The sequence below is a fragment of the Mus pahari genome, chromosome 18 (genome assembly GCF_900095145.1).
Source record: "Mus pahari chromosome 18, PAHARI_EIJ_v1.1, whole genome shotgun sequence".
NCBI lineage: Eukaryota > Metazoa > Chordata > Mammalia > Rodentia > Muridae > Mus > Mus pahari.
Genome location: NC_034607.1, coordinates 18,849,431 through 18,864,131, shown reverse-complemented (window position 1 = coordinate 18,864,131; position 14,701 = coordinate 18,849,431).

The following is a 14,701-nucleotide window of genomic DNA, read 5'->3' as shown; positions in this document are numbered from 1 at the left end:
CCTTCCTTCTTTCCTTCCTTCCTTCCTTCTTTCCTTCCTTCCTTCCTTCCTTCCTTCCTTCCTTCCTTCCTTCCTTCCTTCTTTCTTTTTTCCCCACATCCACACCCAGCTATTAACAGCTCTGACAGCTCTGACTTAGTAAGGTCACAAGTCAACCTCCCATATCAATGGACTCAGCCTACCTAATCCAAGCTTGTCTTCCTTTGCTTTCTGCTGCTGTGATGCAGACCACACCGTGGGGAGGAAAGGGTGTGTTTGGCTAATAAGACACAGTCCATCATTGAGGGGAGCCAGAAAGCTTGATGCAGGCACTGAAGCAGAGACCATGGAGGAATCCTGCCCCTCAAGGCTTGCTTTCTTATCCCATGCAGGACTCCTTGCCCAGGAGTAGCGCAATCCACAGTGAGCTCTGCCCTCCTACATCAATAATTAATCAAGGAAATGCTCCCACATAGTTTTATACAGGCCAATCTGTCAGAGATAGTTCCTCAGTTGGTATCCTAGCTGTGTCAAGCTGACAAAAATGTAAACAGCACAGAGCTGACCTCTCAGATTTCTTTCTCCTTCAATATTCTGTCATCTTCTCTCCATCAAAAGTCTCAATGCCCTTTTAAAAAGAGTAATCATTCATAAGCTCTAGTAGGGAAGGTATCGATGTTGTTTTGCTATGCGGATATGTTCTCAAACTGCCATCTAAATACTTAGGCGTATATATCCATAGATTAGTGCTGTGTTCAACGTTGGTCAGCAAGCTTCTTTTGCAGTGGGCAGCAGTCAAGGCAGAGACTCATAACTGGTGGAAGTGCTGAGACAGGAAATAGCTGTTGAGTGCCTGGCCATCAGTAAGACATTTATATCACGACCCAGCCCTCACACCAAGGATCAGAGAACAGTGTAGAAGAGCCAGAAGGATAGATAGATAGATAGATAGATAGATAGATAGATAGATAGATAGATAGATAGATACATAGATACATAGATACATAGATACATAGATAGATACATAGATAGATACATAGATAGATACATAGATAGATACATAGATAGATAGATAGATAGATAAGCTAGAGGGTGGAGAGGAGTCCTGTGAGATGCCATCATCTGTATATGTTGCACTCATGAATACATTGCAGCTATGGTGACCTACACAAGCTTAAGCCAGTAAGATAGTCAATATTTTAGCAGATAGCATTAAATGAACAATGTTCCCTGAGTCTTGGAGAAGGAGTTTCTCCCTAATTGATGCTTTCAGGAAACCCTGAATACACTCCTAGGTATGTCTCCCAGTCTATTCCACACACCTTCAAGATGACAATCAAGACTGACCAACACAAATACTGGCCAATAAAAATACTGGCCCGGTAGCTTCCCAGAGAGACCATGTAACACAAACCCCAAGTGAAATGCCTTAGTTGTTCCGTAAGAAGTAAGAGATAGGAAGAGATGAACATACACTACTCTGCCTTTCATCCACTGAGAGTTTTGAAATTCACATACCTACACAGTCTCTCGGTAGCTGTGCTGAGTGTCTGGAGGTTACAGTCTGGATAGCGAATGTTCACTCTCATGTGTTTAAGCGGCTCTGCAGGGTTGAACTGAGGACTAAATGCTACCACAAAGCTTGGCACACATGTGTCAGCCTTTGATACCGTTGGGAGGCTATGAAAACTTCAGGAGGCAGAGTCCAACAGAAGAGAATCAGCTTACTGGGGTATGCCCTTGGAAGAGGTATTGAGGCCAAAGAGACACCATCATTCTCCCTTTTCCTCACGGCCACCAAATGTGAGCAGCTTTCTCCACCATTGTTCACAATATGCATTTTGTCACAGGCCCAGGAGTCAGAGAAGCAACCACTTACAAGTTAAAAATTCTGCAGCCATAGGCTAAAATACCTTTTTTTTTTCCTTTTTCACACTTTTTATCTTAGTTATCTGTCACAGCCGAAAGCTGACTACAAGCTATGCCGTCAGCTTTTATCTGAGGCTATAACCAATTCAAAAATTCATCACCTTTTATCTGCTCTCCTGGTTTCTCTGCTGTTTTACTTTCCCCTCACGTGGTTGTCCTGGGATTGTCACCTACAAAAATACTGGGATACACTTCATGTTTTAGCTCTGTGTTCTAGAGACTCAAAAGTACACAGACATACCCCCACACACATTCTGACTCTCACAATACACACACACACACACACACACACACACACAGAGACACACACAACCACACACACTCACACACATACACACTCTCACACACACAATCACACACACACAATCACACACACTCACTCACTCACAGATACACACAATCACACACAATCACACACACACACACACACACACACACACACTCACCTTTTCCCTCCCTCCCTAGACAAAACCTACTTAGACTTCAGGCTTATTTTAGGGGTCATGCCCCTTCTCTCTATGTAATATCCTAAAACAGCCTGTGTATGCCTTGAGCCCTGAGTCCACCACACACATCCTCATAGACACCCACATCCCTTCCCACAGCAAAACTCCTACTAATCTTTGTAGTAATGCTCTTCACAGAGAGCACATAGTGTGCCCAGCTTTGTGGTGGCATTTAGTCCTCACAGCCACCCTGAAGAGCATCAAAACAGTGTAAACACTCATTCCTACTGAAGTATGAGCAGCTGACTCTCAGTCTTTGGAGATGTCTGGATGAAGCTGATCCCATCAACAGAAATGAGTCACTCTGGCATACTTTCATGCATCAAGGAACATGGGGCTCCATGGGGCAGACAGGACTCTGCCCTTCCTCATGCTCCTCAATTCACAACCCTACACAAACCACTGACTTGTAGCTTCAGAAGTAGCTTGCCATTGCTTCAAGAGTATGTGTGATTCAAAGCCCCCCGAGATCAGACAGGTCGTATATTTCTTGGGTATTCTATGTTTGCTTCTGAACTTGATTCCAGCCTCTGTTTGTTAAACCCACTCATACTAGTGTATTCACTTTCTCTGTACACAATTGTGTCTAAAGGAACAAACCATCCAAACACAGAGAGGACCCAGACTCCTTCAACTTTCTTGCATTTTTCGATGAATTGCATTTAAAGATATCCAGGTAAAAGTGAGGTTACACATTATACAACTGACTGTTAGCTACACTAACTCTAGCAAAAAAAAGAATGTCTGTCCTAAGATGTCTATAAAGAAACCATGAACAGAAGAGAATAAAAAGACCCCAACTCAGTAAGGCAGCATTCTCCCCCACAATGCAAGTCATTTCTCGGTTGCGTTGTAAACAGGCCGAGTTGAGAGGCATTTTTACCTCCTTGGTTTTGCAGATACAGGCCAGATTAGACCAGATTTAAAGCAGATAAAGGCAGGTTTATTGGGAGGCAGCTCTCTGATGGGTTCACTGATCTCACAGATGAAGATCAGTAAAGTCATGCAGCCAGAGAAAAGCAAGGAGGTTTTATAGAGCTGCTGCAGGAGTGATAACATGTCGGCAAGGAGTGGAGATTGTGTCCATGCACGGTCAAAAACTGAGGCCCTGAGCGGGCACTCGTGGGTGGGGTTGGGGGAAAGACGACAGATGGGGTTTCCCAGCTTGTGCTGGGATTAGTATTCCTATTGTTCTCTTGTTCTGAGACATGGTCTCATGTTGACCTCAAACTTCCTATGTAGCTGAAACTGGTGTGGAACTCCTGAGCCTCCTGCCTCTACCTCCCAAGCTCTGGGACCACAGTCCTATGCTACCATGTCTGACTAAATTCTTCATGTGTTGTATTATTGCAACAACAACAAAAAAAGAAGGTTCAAAAAGAATCTTACATTATTCTAAAGATCATTTAAATATATAGACTTACATACATTTTCATTAGTAGCAATAATGACTTCATTGCCTATATAGACTGTGTCTTGACATATTGGTTAGTGATATATAAAGTATACGTAACACTTTGAAATAATGGTAATGACAGCATGATATTATAATTAATAAAATATTTAACAAATAAATATCTAAAACACAGAGACCTATGCTATTTTTCCCATGATTAAGCAATATTCAGTCTATTTTTTTTTTTTTTAAAAAAAAATTATACCCAACACGTAAAGAGACATTTGTGTTGTTATGTTGAGACAGGGTTTTGCTATATAGCTCAGGCTGGCCTTGAACTTGTGACTTTCCTGCCCTTGTGCTCCAAAGGTTGGGGTTACTAGTGTGAGTCACCATGTTGAATAATAAGTTCATTCTGAGCAGCAAAGCACAAAAGGAAAAGTATGGCTACAGAAACCCTGTTTTCTTCTGCTTTGCTGACATTTTACATATGTAAAAATGATCAGATAGGCATAAGACAAAAGAGCACCTTAGCTGAGATTTTTAAAAACCAATCTAAAATTCTTTCAAAGAAATTTACTGGGATTTGAACCCATTCCATGAGAGGCATAGAAAACAGTCCCAACATTTTTGGAAAGATGTGTCAAATCACAGGACATTACAAAAACTTGGTACATCATTTGTATGAAAGTACAGTCATTTCTGGTTTATTTCCACAGAGAGCTCTCACTGGTGTTTGCTTCACTAATACAAAACATAAAGAATTTAGCCAGACATGGTAGCATCTGACTGTGGTCCCAGAGCTTGGGAGATGGAGGCAGGAGACTCAGGAGTTCCAGACCAACCTCAGCTACATAGGAAGTTTGAGGCCAACATGAGATCATGTCTCAAAACAAGAAAATAATAAAAATACTAACAATGGATGAAAATTTTCATTTAGTTAAATAATTTAAGTTTCAAAATGTGGGCAAGATGTAACTTCAATTAGTATTTTGGTGGTAAAACTGTTAGAGCCAAGTTTTTTGGTTTTTTGGTTTTTTTGGGTTTTTTGATAAAATATTTAATGATTTTAGCTAAGCTTTCTGAGAGCTCTCAGGCTTTATTCGACATTCACTCTGCTGCATGAAGTCAAGCATCAGCAGCTAAGGAGTTGGAGCTAGGAGTACACAAAATGCTTCTGGACACCATTGGTACACTCAACTTTAGTTTTTAAATAGCACTGGAGTGAAGTTGACTCTTTAAAATGAAGTGAGACAGAAGTGACCATGGCCACGGTTTTTTGCAAAACAAAGATGTGGAAAGTCCCAAGAACTACAGGTGCATGTGTACAAGAAGTGTTCCAAGTAGGTAACCTTTTTCTGTCAGGTAACCTTTTAGAAACAGGGCCATCTGAGCCATAGATATCTCAAGTATATTTGTCAAGTAATGGTAAGAAAGTAGTGTTTCGATAATGAATAAGAAGGAGCTGGCTGGAAAAAAAACATTTAGGATAGGTATGTGGATGGACTTCCATTGTTAATTGATTTTGATGACAAGTAAGATAAGTGAATCCATTGTCTAAATAAAAGACCTCCCAGCAATGCATTCTAAATATTTGAAAACATGATTTTTTAAAACTTCCTTAAAACTCTTCTAAGCAAAAATTTCAGTGGAGTACAAATGCATTTGATAAGAAAGACAAACGGCAACATTGCTTATTGGTTTGTAAGGACTAGTGACTGACATCAGAGAAGACAGAAGCAAGCAAGCAAGTGCATGCACGCATGGATGTGTATGTGTGTGTGCTGCATGTATTTATATATGCAGCACATACATACACATTGTATATGTGTGAACATGTTGGGGAAGGTGGTGTGTGTTATACGTGTGATTGTATATATGTGCACAGGCTTGGGGAGAAGGTGAGTGTGTGTGTGTGTGTGTGTGTGTGTGTGTGTGTGTGTGTGTGTGCGTGTGCCCGCACATAGTCAAAGGAGAAAGGTCAATATTTGGTACCTTCCTCAAACGTTTCTTCACCATATATTTTGAGACAGATTCTCTCCTTAATCTCACAGATACTAAACCAGTAAATTCCAGGAATTTGCCTATCTGCTCACTCCAAGCCCCCACCAGCATTAGGATTACAGGTTCATGAAACCACACACGGCTTTTTAGATGGGTGTTAGGGTCCGAACATATAAACTTTATGCTTGTATAGTAGACACCTTACCAACTGAGCCACCTCCCCAACCCTTACCAGTCAATTTCCCATAGTTTGTGAAGAGTATCTATTTAAAATAGCAATAAGAAAATTCTCTCAGTTGGGCTTAAATGTGTTTGTACAATACATTATCCAGAAGCAAAAAGAAATACAAAAATCTTTCAATGGTTTAAAAATTAAGAAACATCTATTTAAATGACTGTATCAAAGTTTCAAAAAAAAAAGGAGTGATGCATACTCAAATACAAATAACAATCCTTCAAAAAAGACTTACACCATTAATAATTCAAATTAAACAATGATCTTGTGTGTCTTCATTAGCTCAGCCTTTGACATGATAGTTTTCTCTATAATTGGCAAGTATAATGTTTAGAATGAAAATGACCCCCATAGATTCATATATCTGAACACTTTGTTACCAGTGACTGCAACAGTTTGGAAGGATTAAGGGGTGTGGCCTTGTTGGAGGAGGTATGTCACTAAAAGCTGATTTTGATACCAGACCGATCTCTCAGTCCCTCTGTCTCTCTGTCTCTCTGTCTCTCTCTGTCTCTCTCTGTCTCTCTCTGTCTCTCTATGTCTCTCTCTGTCTCTCTGTCTCTGTCTCTGTCTCTCTCTCTCCTTATCTGCCTTTGGATCAGGATGTGAACTGTGAGCCCCATGCCTGCCTGAGTGCCATCATGCTTCCTACTATGATGATAATGGACTAATCCTCTGAAACTATAAGCAAGCTCACAGTTAAATGATTTCTTTTATAACATTTGTCTTGGCCATGGTGTCTTCTCACAGCAATAGAACAGTGAGTAAGAGAACAAGTAAATATCTATGTTGTAGGTGTACAGGCAAAGAATCTTTAGTTATAAGAACATACAAATACCTTGGAAAGTCTCAATTCTTGTGTCGGTGTTAATTACAGGGCATTTTGTGAAGCCATACAGCCAGGATAACATGCAACATCACTGGAAATGCAAACTGGAAGGCTCTACTCAGTACTCACTGAGTCAGAGTGTCTCAGATCAGGGGACAGGGATATGGAGCCTAACAGAATCTTGAAGTGATTCTGTAATGTAGTTTCAAACACATCATCCTCAAACAAGTCTGATCCAAACACTTTAAACATTACCTGGTACTGAATAGAGACCAAAGTCCTCTCCATCCATTCAGAGCGCCCTTTCTTGTCCTGTCCCATGACTCCTTATAGAATTGGATGCACATGGCATTCAATCTCTGTTCTCTCCTTTGCTTCTGCTCTTTCCTCACTTGGAATTTCTCTCCTCAGTCTTACTGTGGCTATGTAACCAAAAGATCCACAACTTTTCAATGTTTGCCACACATGTTGCCTATTCTAATACTTGCATAATATCAAAAGAAGAAAAATAAAATTAGCTGGCAATTCTCCTTTCCTCCTCATATCTCTCATATTGTCCAGAGAATCTCATATGTATGGGTGGGTGGGTCTGATGTTGTCCTTTTCCCCAATTGGTTCTTGATCTGACAATAAAGAAGCCATGAGCTAATTGCTGGGCAGAAGGAATAGGTGGGACTCCCAGGTCCCTGGAGGAAAAGAGATAGAAGCAAGAGAGGAGGGGACAGTTTGCCATGCTTTGGAGAAAGAAATGCCAAGCAGCCATTTGAGGACTCAGGAGGAGCAGCGGCCTGTGGCGAGTAGTCAGGGGTTTTAGCAAGAGCTAGATGTATCTGAGCAACTAAAATTTAGGGCAGGTAGGAGGAGTGGAGATGAGAATATTGATAAGGAAGGACACACTTCCAGGCAGAAGATAATAGCACCCAACAATGGTGCCCAAAGTCAAGTTGAAATTGAACAACTCTGTGTCTGTGTCTTTTATCCATAGATTCAAGGGAAGTTGGGTTGGGGCTAGTACTGGGTCCAGTTCCTGGAGTCTCGGGTGGCGGGGGGGGGGGGGGNTCAAAGGAGACTAACACACATTGATATATATATATATATATATATATATATATATATATATATATATATATATGTGTGTGTGTGTGTGTGTGTGTAGTGAGTTTCAGCCTATAAGTTGAGACCGCCCCCCCTTGGTGGATTTCTAATGAAGTAGCAACAAAAATAATTTTATTGCGGGTGGGGGGGGGGGGTGGTAGTGAAAGCTACATGAAACATTCATCTGTTCATTACCTACTGGCATCTGACCCCTGCTATATTGATCCATGCATTAAAGTCATTCTGGTATTGTCCAAATTCCTTCAACAACCTGCCGTTTCTTGGAAAAAGAGAGCCTTTCTTAACTAAGACTTCCTTTCCTCCCTAGATAATGATGGGCCTGAATGACTCTAACATCTTTAACATTTGTGTCAGTCATGCTTTTTGTCACCATAACAAAGGAAGGAAGCTATACTTGGGCTCTCATGTTTCTAGAGGCTTCTGACTATGGTTGTCCAGCTCCATTTTTCCTTCGCCATTGGTGGGATAGAGAACTGCTGTGTGGAGGGTGAGAAGGTAAGTTGGGTCATCTTATGGACACCAGGAAGCAGAAGGACCAAAAAAAATCAGGAACTGGACATAGCCCTCAAGTACCAGCACTGTTTCCTCTAGCTGGGTTCCACTTCCTAAAATTTCCAGAACCTTCCAAAATAGCACTCATTGCTGGGGACCAACATGTTCACAAATGAGCCTTTTGTGATAACACTCCCATCCAAACAACAGCCCGAAATAAAGTCCAACTGGTGAGTTCTGCCCATCTTCTTCCTCGGCACTCTATATAGACATTGCCTCTCCCTGGATAAGCTCAACCACCCATGAGCTTCCTATATGCTTGATGACCTGTGACCTTCTCTCCGCCACCCATGGCACTTTTATGGTTGTATAAGTGGTGCTGCTTACTAGGTAGGGTTGGGGCTCAGCACTAGAAAGCAAATGATTTTTACATAGTGTGTGCGAGGACTTACTGATTCCAGACACTGTAGAGAGTGCTTCAAATATAGACTTGTTTTAACCAGTCTCAGCATCAACTCCACTTTACCCACTTTTTACCAGATGAGGAAGCTGAAGAGTAACGAGAACTAAGAGAGGAGTCAAGCCACAGCTAGAGATCAGGCTGGCTGGCTCCCGTGCCTCCTCAAACAACCTTTACAAACAGAAGATACCAGTACTTAAAGGTCATCCCTCTATTGGATTAAAGTTGCTAGCTCTCATGTGCACATGAAAAATCATGTACATCCTAGCTGATCATGATACCCAATTTAAAAGCTGGACTTTTATTATGTATGTTCAATTTAAATCTAAATCAGAGAAATCTAAATTGTGCTTCATCTGGGCTATAATCTTATATGCCAAAGCTTAAACGCTTATAAGAAGCTTTATCTAATTTAAGATTACCAGCTCAAATATAAGCACAGAGTTAATACTACTTTTTCTCCAAAGTAATCAGTACAAAGAGTTCTATTCTCCCAGAGTAAAATGTCATGGAACTTGTAGTAGTGAGCAATCACTATCTCTTCTTTACAAGAAAAAAGCCTTTGAAATATGTACCATAACCTCTGAAAAATACAATTATCCTCCCCAAGAAATGAGGCATTTTTTCTGACAAAAACGATGGGCAATTGATCTATAGTTCTTTTCTTTCTCAAAAAAATTATTGTATATTGTGTAATGATCATTATAATTAAAAATTAAGATGGCTTGCAATAATTCCACCATTATTTGATTCAAAATCTTTATAAAATATTGGCATTTCCCAACATTTATTTTTCCTGTCTATGTTCCATTTAAGGCCAAATTTTCAAACCCAGCTGCCAAATTACACATATAATTACTGCATTTGCGCACAAAAATGTGATAATTGCTTACACAATTTCAGAGGCCAGCTTGAGGCTCCTTTCCAAATTTGTTTTACATGTACAGTTCGGTGTATGTAGTTTTATATAAAAATGGGGGAAGTAAAATTCATGGTTCATCTGGGTAATCTGTGAAAATGGGTATAAAATAAAGCTTTTTGATAAATGACTGGGCCTGCCTTCCCATTTTCCCCCACAGACCTATTTCTGATTCTTATAGAACAGCTCAAACTTCAGCTGTACTACTCTAATGGCAGTGGAAGGAAATGTAGCCTAGCCTGTTGCCTAAAGGAGTTCAGGTACCCATTCTTGTGGTCAGTTGACTTTTCATAGGATAGTCTTTTGCCAATATCCATAAGATAGACGTTCCATAAGACCAATGATTAGGCAGTCAATGGCATCAGTGTTGAGAGGAAGGGGTATATGGGTAATGCTGCCCAGGAATTTACCTTTCTAAGTATGCCTAGACAGTAAATAATACTGTCTTGCAAATGTTTAATATGTGGTTAGGCCATGATGGATGTTCATAGTGAAAGACTGGTTTCAAAAAAATAAAAATAAAAATAAATTAAAAAGGCAAAGAAACAGGATCAAGTTAACCATGCATATCAATGAGATGATCTAAGATACTTTTGTTTCTACTCAAGCAGGGTAAAAAAAAAAAAAGTGCTCATTCCTTTATAAACCAATCACATATCAAGGCCTATGGACCGGTCTGTGCCTGTGACCAGATATCTCACAGGAACTAGATAGTGAAGGAGTAAAGAAATCCTCACAAATGTCATTCTTTCCAACATCTGTCTCAAAAAAGTCATGACTAGCACATCCTGACCCTCGGTTATATCAAACAATAGAAACTCATCACAAGCCATGTTCTGGGTGATATTACTGAACCAGTTAATCAATAGTCATTAGCTAGACCTCTGGACCTCCAGCTACTTGGACCAGTAGGTTTGCTTTTGTGCTTAATCTAGTCTGTTAATTAACATACTCTCTAAGGTTATTTGTGCACTGAGAAAGGCTTTGATTTCCATGAAGTCTCCTGAGAAGGAAAACCCATTCTGTCCCTGCCATCGTTCTTTGTGTGCTATGAAATCCTGCAATAATTGGCCTGTGACATTCTCAGGTAATATGGAATGTCAAGAGAGGCAGGGAGTTTGGCTAAGCTTGATTACCAACACTAATATTTATTAGTTGTATAAGATGTCCCTACAATGTATTGTCCAAATTTACTGATGAATAAAAGGGGATTTTTTTTTAATGGTTTTTCGAGAGAGGGTTTCTCTGTATAGCCCTGGCTGTCCTGGAACTCACTTTGTAGACCAGGCTGGCCTCGAACTCAGAAATCTGCCTGCCTCTGCCTCCCGAGTGCTGGGATTAAAGGCATGCGCCACCACGCCAGGCGGGGATGTTTATAATAGCAGCCCTAGGACAATAGTCACACCTCAGAACAGTGCCAGGAAAATAGACACATGCTGGTCTATAACTACAGTGCTTTGGACATGACTCTACCAGTTCACATATCTGCCCCTGGAGAAACTGTTAACAGACTTCAGCTACTGCTATGAGAAAAACTGGTCCTACCAGGGTGACAGAGACAAGTGACTCTGACTATTAACAGTTCATACAAATACAGCCGCTAAGATGTCAAGTCAGCTCTTGACATCCAAGCTGTTAGGAAATGCCTTCCCATATACAAAGTGAATAATGTTATCCCAGCCATGCTTTCTCTCTGTGTGTGTCTCTGCCATCAGCCTGGTTCTGGAGTTACAGACAGTTGTAAGCTTCCTGTTACGGGTACGGGGAACTGAACTAGGGCCTTAGGCAAGATCGGAAAGTGTTTGTAAGCGCTGACCCACCTCTCCAGCCCTGATTTCCATCATTCTGAGATACTAGCATTCTCATTTTTACAACAGAGAAGACAGAAGCCTGGAAAATTGCACAGAGATTATATGTGTGCCTATGGTCAGAGTTCATGAAAGTCACAATTGAAATTTGAACTCAACAAAGTAACTCCAAAGCCTATCTGTTGGTGCTGGAAGTCATACTTCCAATTCTACTTGGACTGTACTTCCCATTGTACCTCTCAATTATTCCAAGCATTAGAATCCAGAGGAGGGGGGGAAACCAAACCAGTAAATTATACAAATTAAGGAAGAAATCATTGAGGCTTGGATCCTTCATTGAGAGGAACTGGTCACACAGGGAAGAGGGAAGGACAGTCCAATGAAAGGGAAAGGGTTCTGTCTCCAGACCAGCTGATCTGTGATTAGTATTGCATTCTCTTTGACTCTTACAATGAACCATGCTCCCAGCTTCATATTGGTTGCCAGGGAAACAAACTCGAAGTTTACAATACTGTAGCAACTAGTCAGATCCTAACAGTGTAAGCATGTGTGTACCAAACAAACCTTTTATCAGAATTTTGTTCCCACTATTCTTCTTTACCAAAAATTTTATTTTCTTTGTGCTTTGTTCGTGATCTTATTTTTTTATAGGTTTTCATAAAGTCTTCTTAAATGGTAAGACATATATAAACATTAGTCTATTAAGAACAAAAGACAAACCTTTTCTAACATCTTTCTCAGACTCATTATTATAACAAGGAAGCAAAACTGAGGATAAATAAAGAAAAGATGGTATTTTCCCATGCTAGGTTATGGATTCTTCACACATGAAGAATCCAGTCTGTCAATACCCTCTGTTGGTAAGGCTTATGGAAACACAAACTATCAAATAAGATTAGTAAGATTTAATAAATTTTTATGGGGCGTAGTTTATAACAGATATCAAAATTCCAAAGTCACGGAGCCTCTAACCCAATGCATTTTTATCACACATCTGTACGACAGATACCTGTCACTACAAAAAATAACCCATGTGCAAAATTACTCGCTTCAACCCCATTTTAGCTACTTTTTTTTATTGCTATGATAAAACGCCAAGACAAAGGCAACTTATAGAAAGGAGTATTTATTTTGGACTTACAGTTCCAGAGGGGTAATAGTCCATTATGGCTGGTCAGTGAGGCCACAAACAGCATGCACGTTGGCTAAAGCAGCGCATGAATTTTGACTCCTCAAAATCTACCCTCAGTGGCATACTTCCTGCAGTGGTTGGTAAACCACCTCTCCAAAGCCTCTCTAAAGAGCCACCAACTGAGATCAAGTATTCAAGTGCCCCAAACTATTGGGGGAATGGCTCATTAAAAATAATGAAAGTCCCACTTCTCATAACACTATACTGGAAAACAACTAAATATCTACCAGTAACATGATGGCTAAATCACTTGCTTATTTCATTTCTCAAACCCTGTTCTGATCTTTCGATGTTTGTAGCCTGGGATGACTTGTGATTAAATTTGTTCCAGCAGAGTCAGTGAGCATCAGACTTTATCTCACCAGGCATGCCTTATCACACTGCCAATGTACATGTTCTGCTGTCTCTAAGGGTCATTGCCAGGAAATAGATGGCTAACAAACAATACCTTCACTGCTTCCATTCTACTCGTTCAATTCAGATATTCATTATTTATCAAATCTTCACAGACTCTATGTCAAGTTCTCTGTGAGGCATTTTTTGAGGGCAGAGACCCATTATGCATATATTTACAGAGGACAAGAATTTCTTCTGGCAAGTGATGACTCAGAACACTTGTTCCATGTACAACTATTAGGCCTAAGATTCAAATGCATGACAAGCAAAGGCAGAGAGTTCATCCATCCAAATGCCTTTCCTTTCATGAGTTCGATGATGTAATGTGAGTGGAATTCCATCTGAACAATCTGAAATTATGCAATTAATCACATTTGTTCTCAGTTTCAATTACTAAGTGACCCAACACTATTATTAAAGCATTTAGAAGATATGACAGTAGTGGTTGTCAAAAGCTAATTCTACCGGCTCATAAGCCCTGATATAAATCCAACCGATATTGAGCAGGAGGTGATTAAATGCAATGACCCCGTCTACTACTCTCTGGGGGATGTTTGATGGTGTTAAGAGAGAAGTGTCACTGTACTTTGAAAATAGAAATGATTTGTATTCACTTTACTCCAATCGGGAAAGGTTCATCCTGCACTGAAGAATGTTATTATTGCAGCAAGTACAACTGTCAGAGAGTACGGTTTGAACAGGCAATGCCTAAGTGTTTAACATTCCATTGTAAATATACACCACAATTTCTTTATCCATGTGGCCCCTAGGTTAATTTTATAACTTTGCTATTGTGAAGAGTAGAGTTTTGACATGATTTCAGTGGCAGAATTCATTCACTGAACATTTATTAATTTCCTACATGTGCCCGATACTGTGCTTGGTACTGGAGTATTCAGGAGTAAATAGAAAAAAATATTGTCTAACAGTCTGAATCTATTAGGGGTCTCCATCATTCTATGATATGCCTATAACAAGTACACACATGTACACACACACACACCACCACCACCACCAACAACAACAACAACAACAATCCAGTTTGCTATTTGCATACTGACACTTACTGATGTCTTTTATGTCAGAGAAAAATCTCGTAAATGTTGCTTGGAATGTGCCAGGGCCAGGTGGTAGCATTCTACATTTCTTCTAATCTTATGTGTTTTATACAACACAATAAAAAATAAAAATGAAGGGAAGGATGACTAGCGAAGGATCAGAAGCAAGGACAAGGTAGATGCCAATCTGGCATTACCCAGTTCTCTTATTGCCCTGCCTTTGTTGCACATACATACACAAGTAATTTAATGCATACTCCTAAATATACATTCAACCTTTTTCAGGTTTCTTGTTTTTACATATTTTCAGGGAAGGTCATTTGGTATTGGATAAGCAATTGGCATGCTCTTCCCTAGGGAAGACTATTTCTCTTGCTCCCAG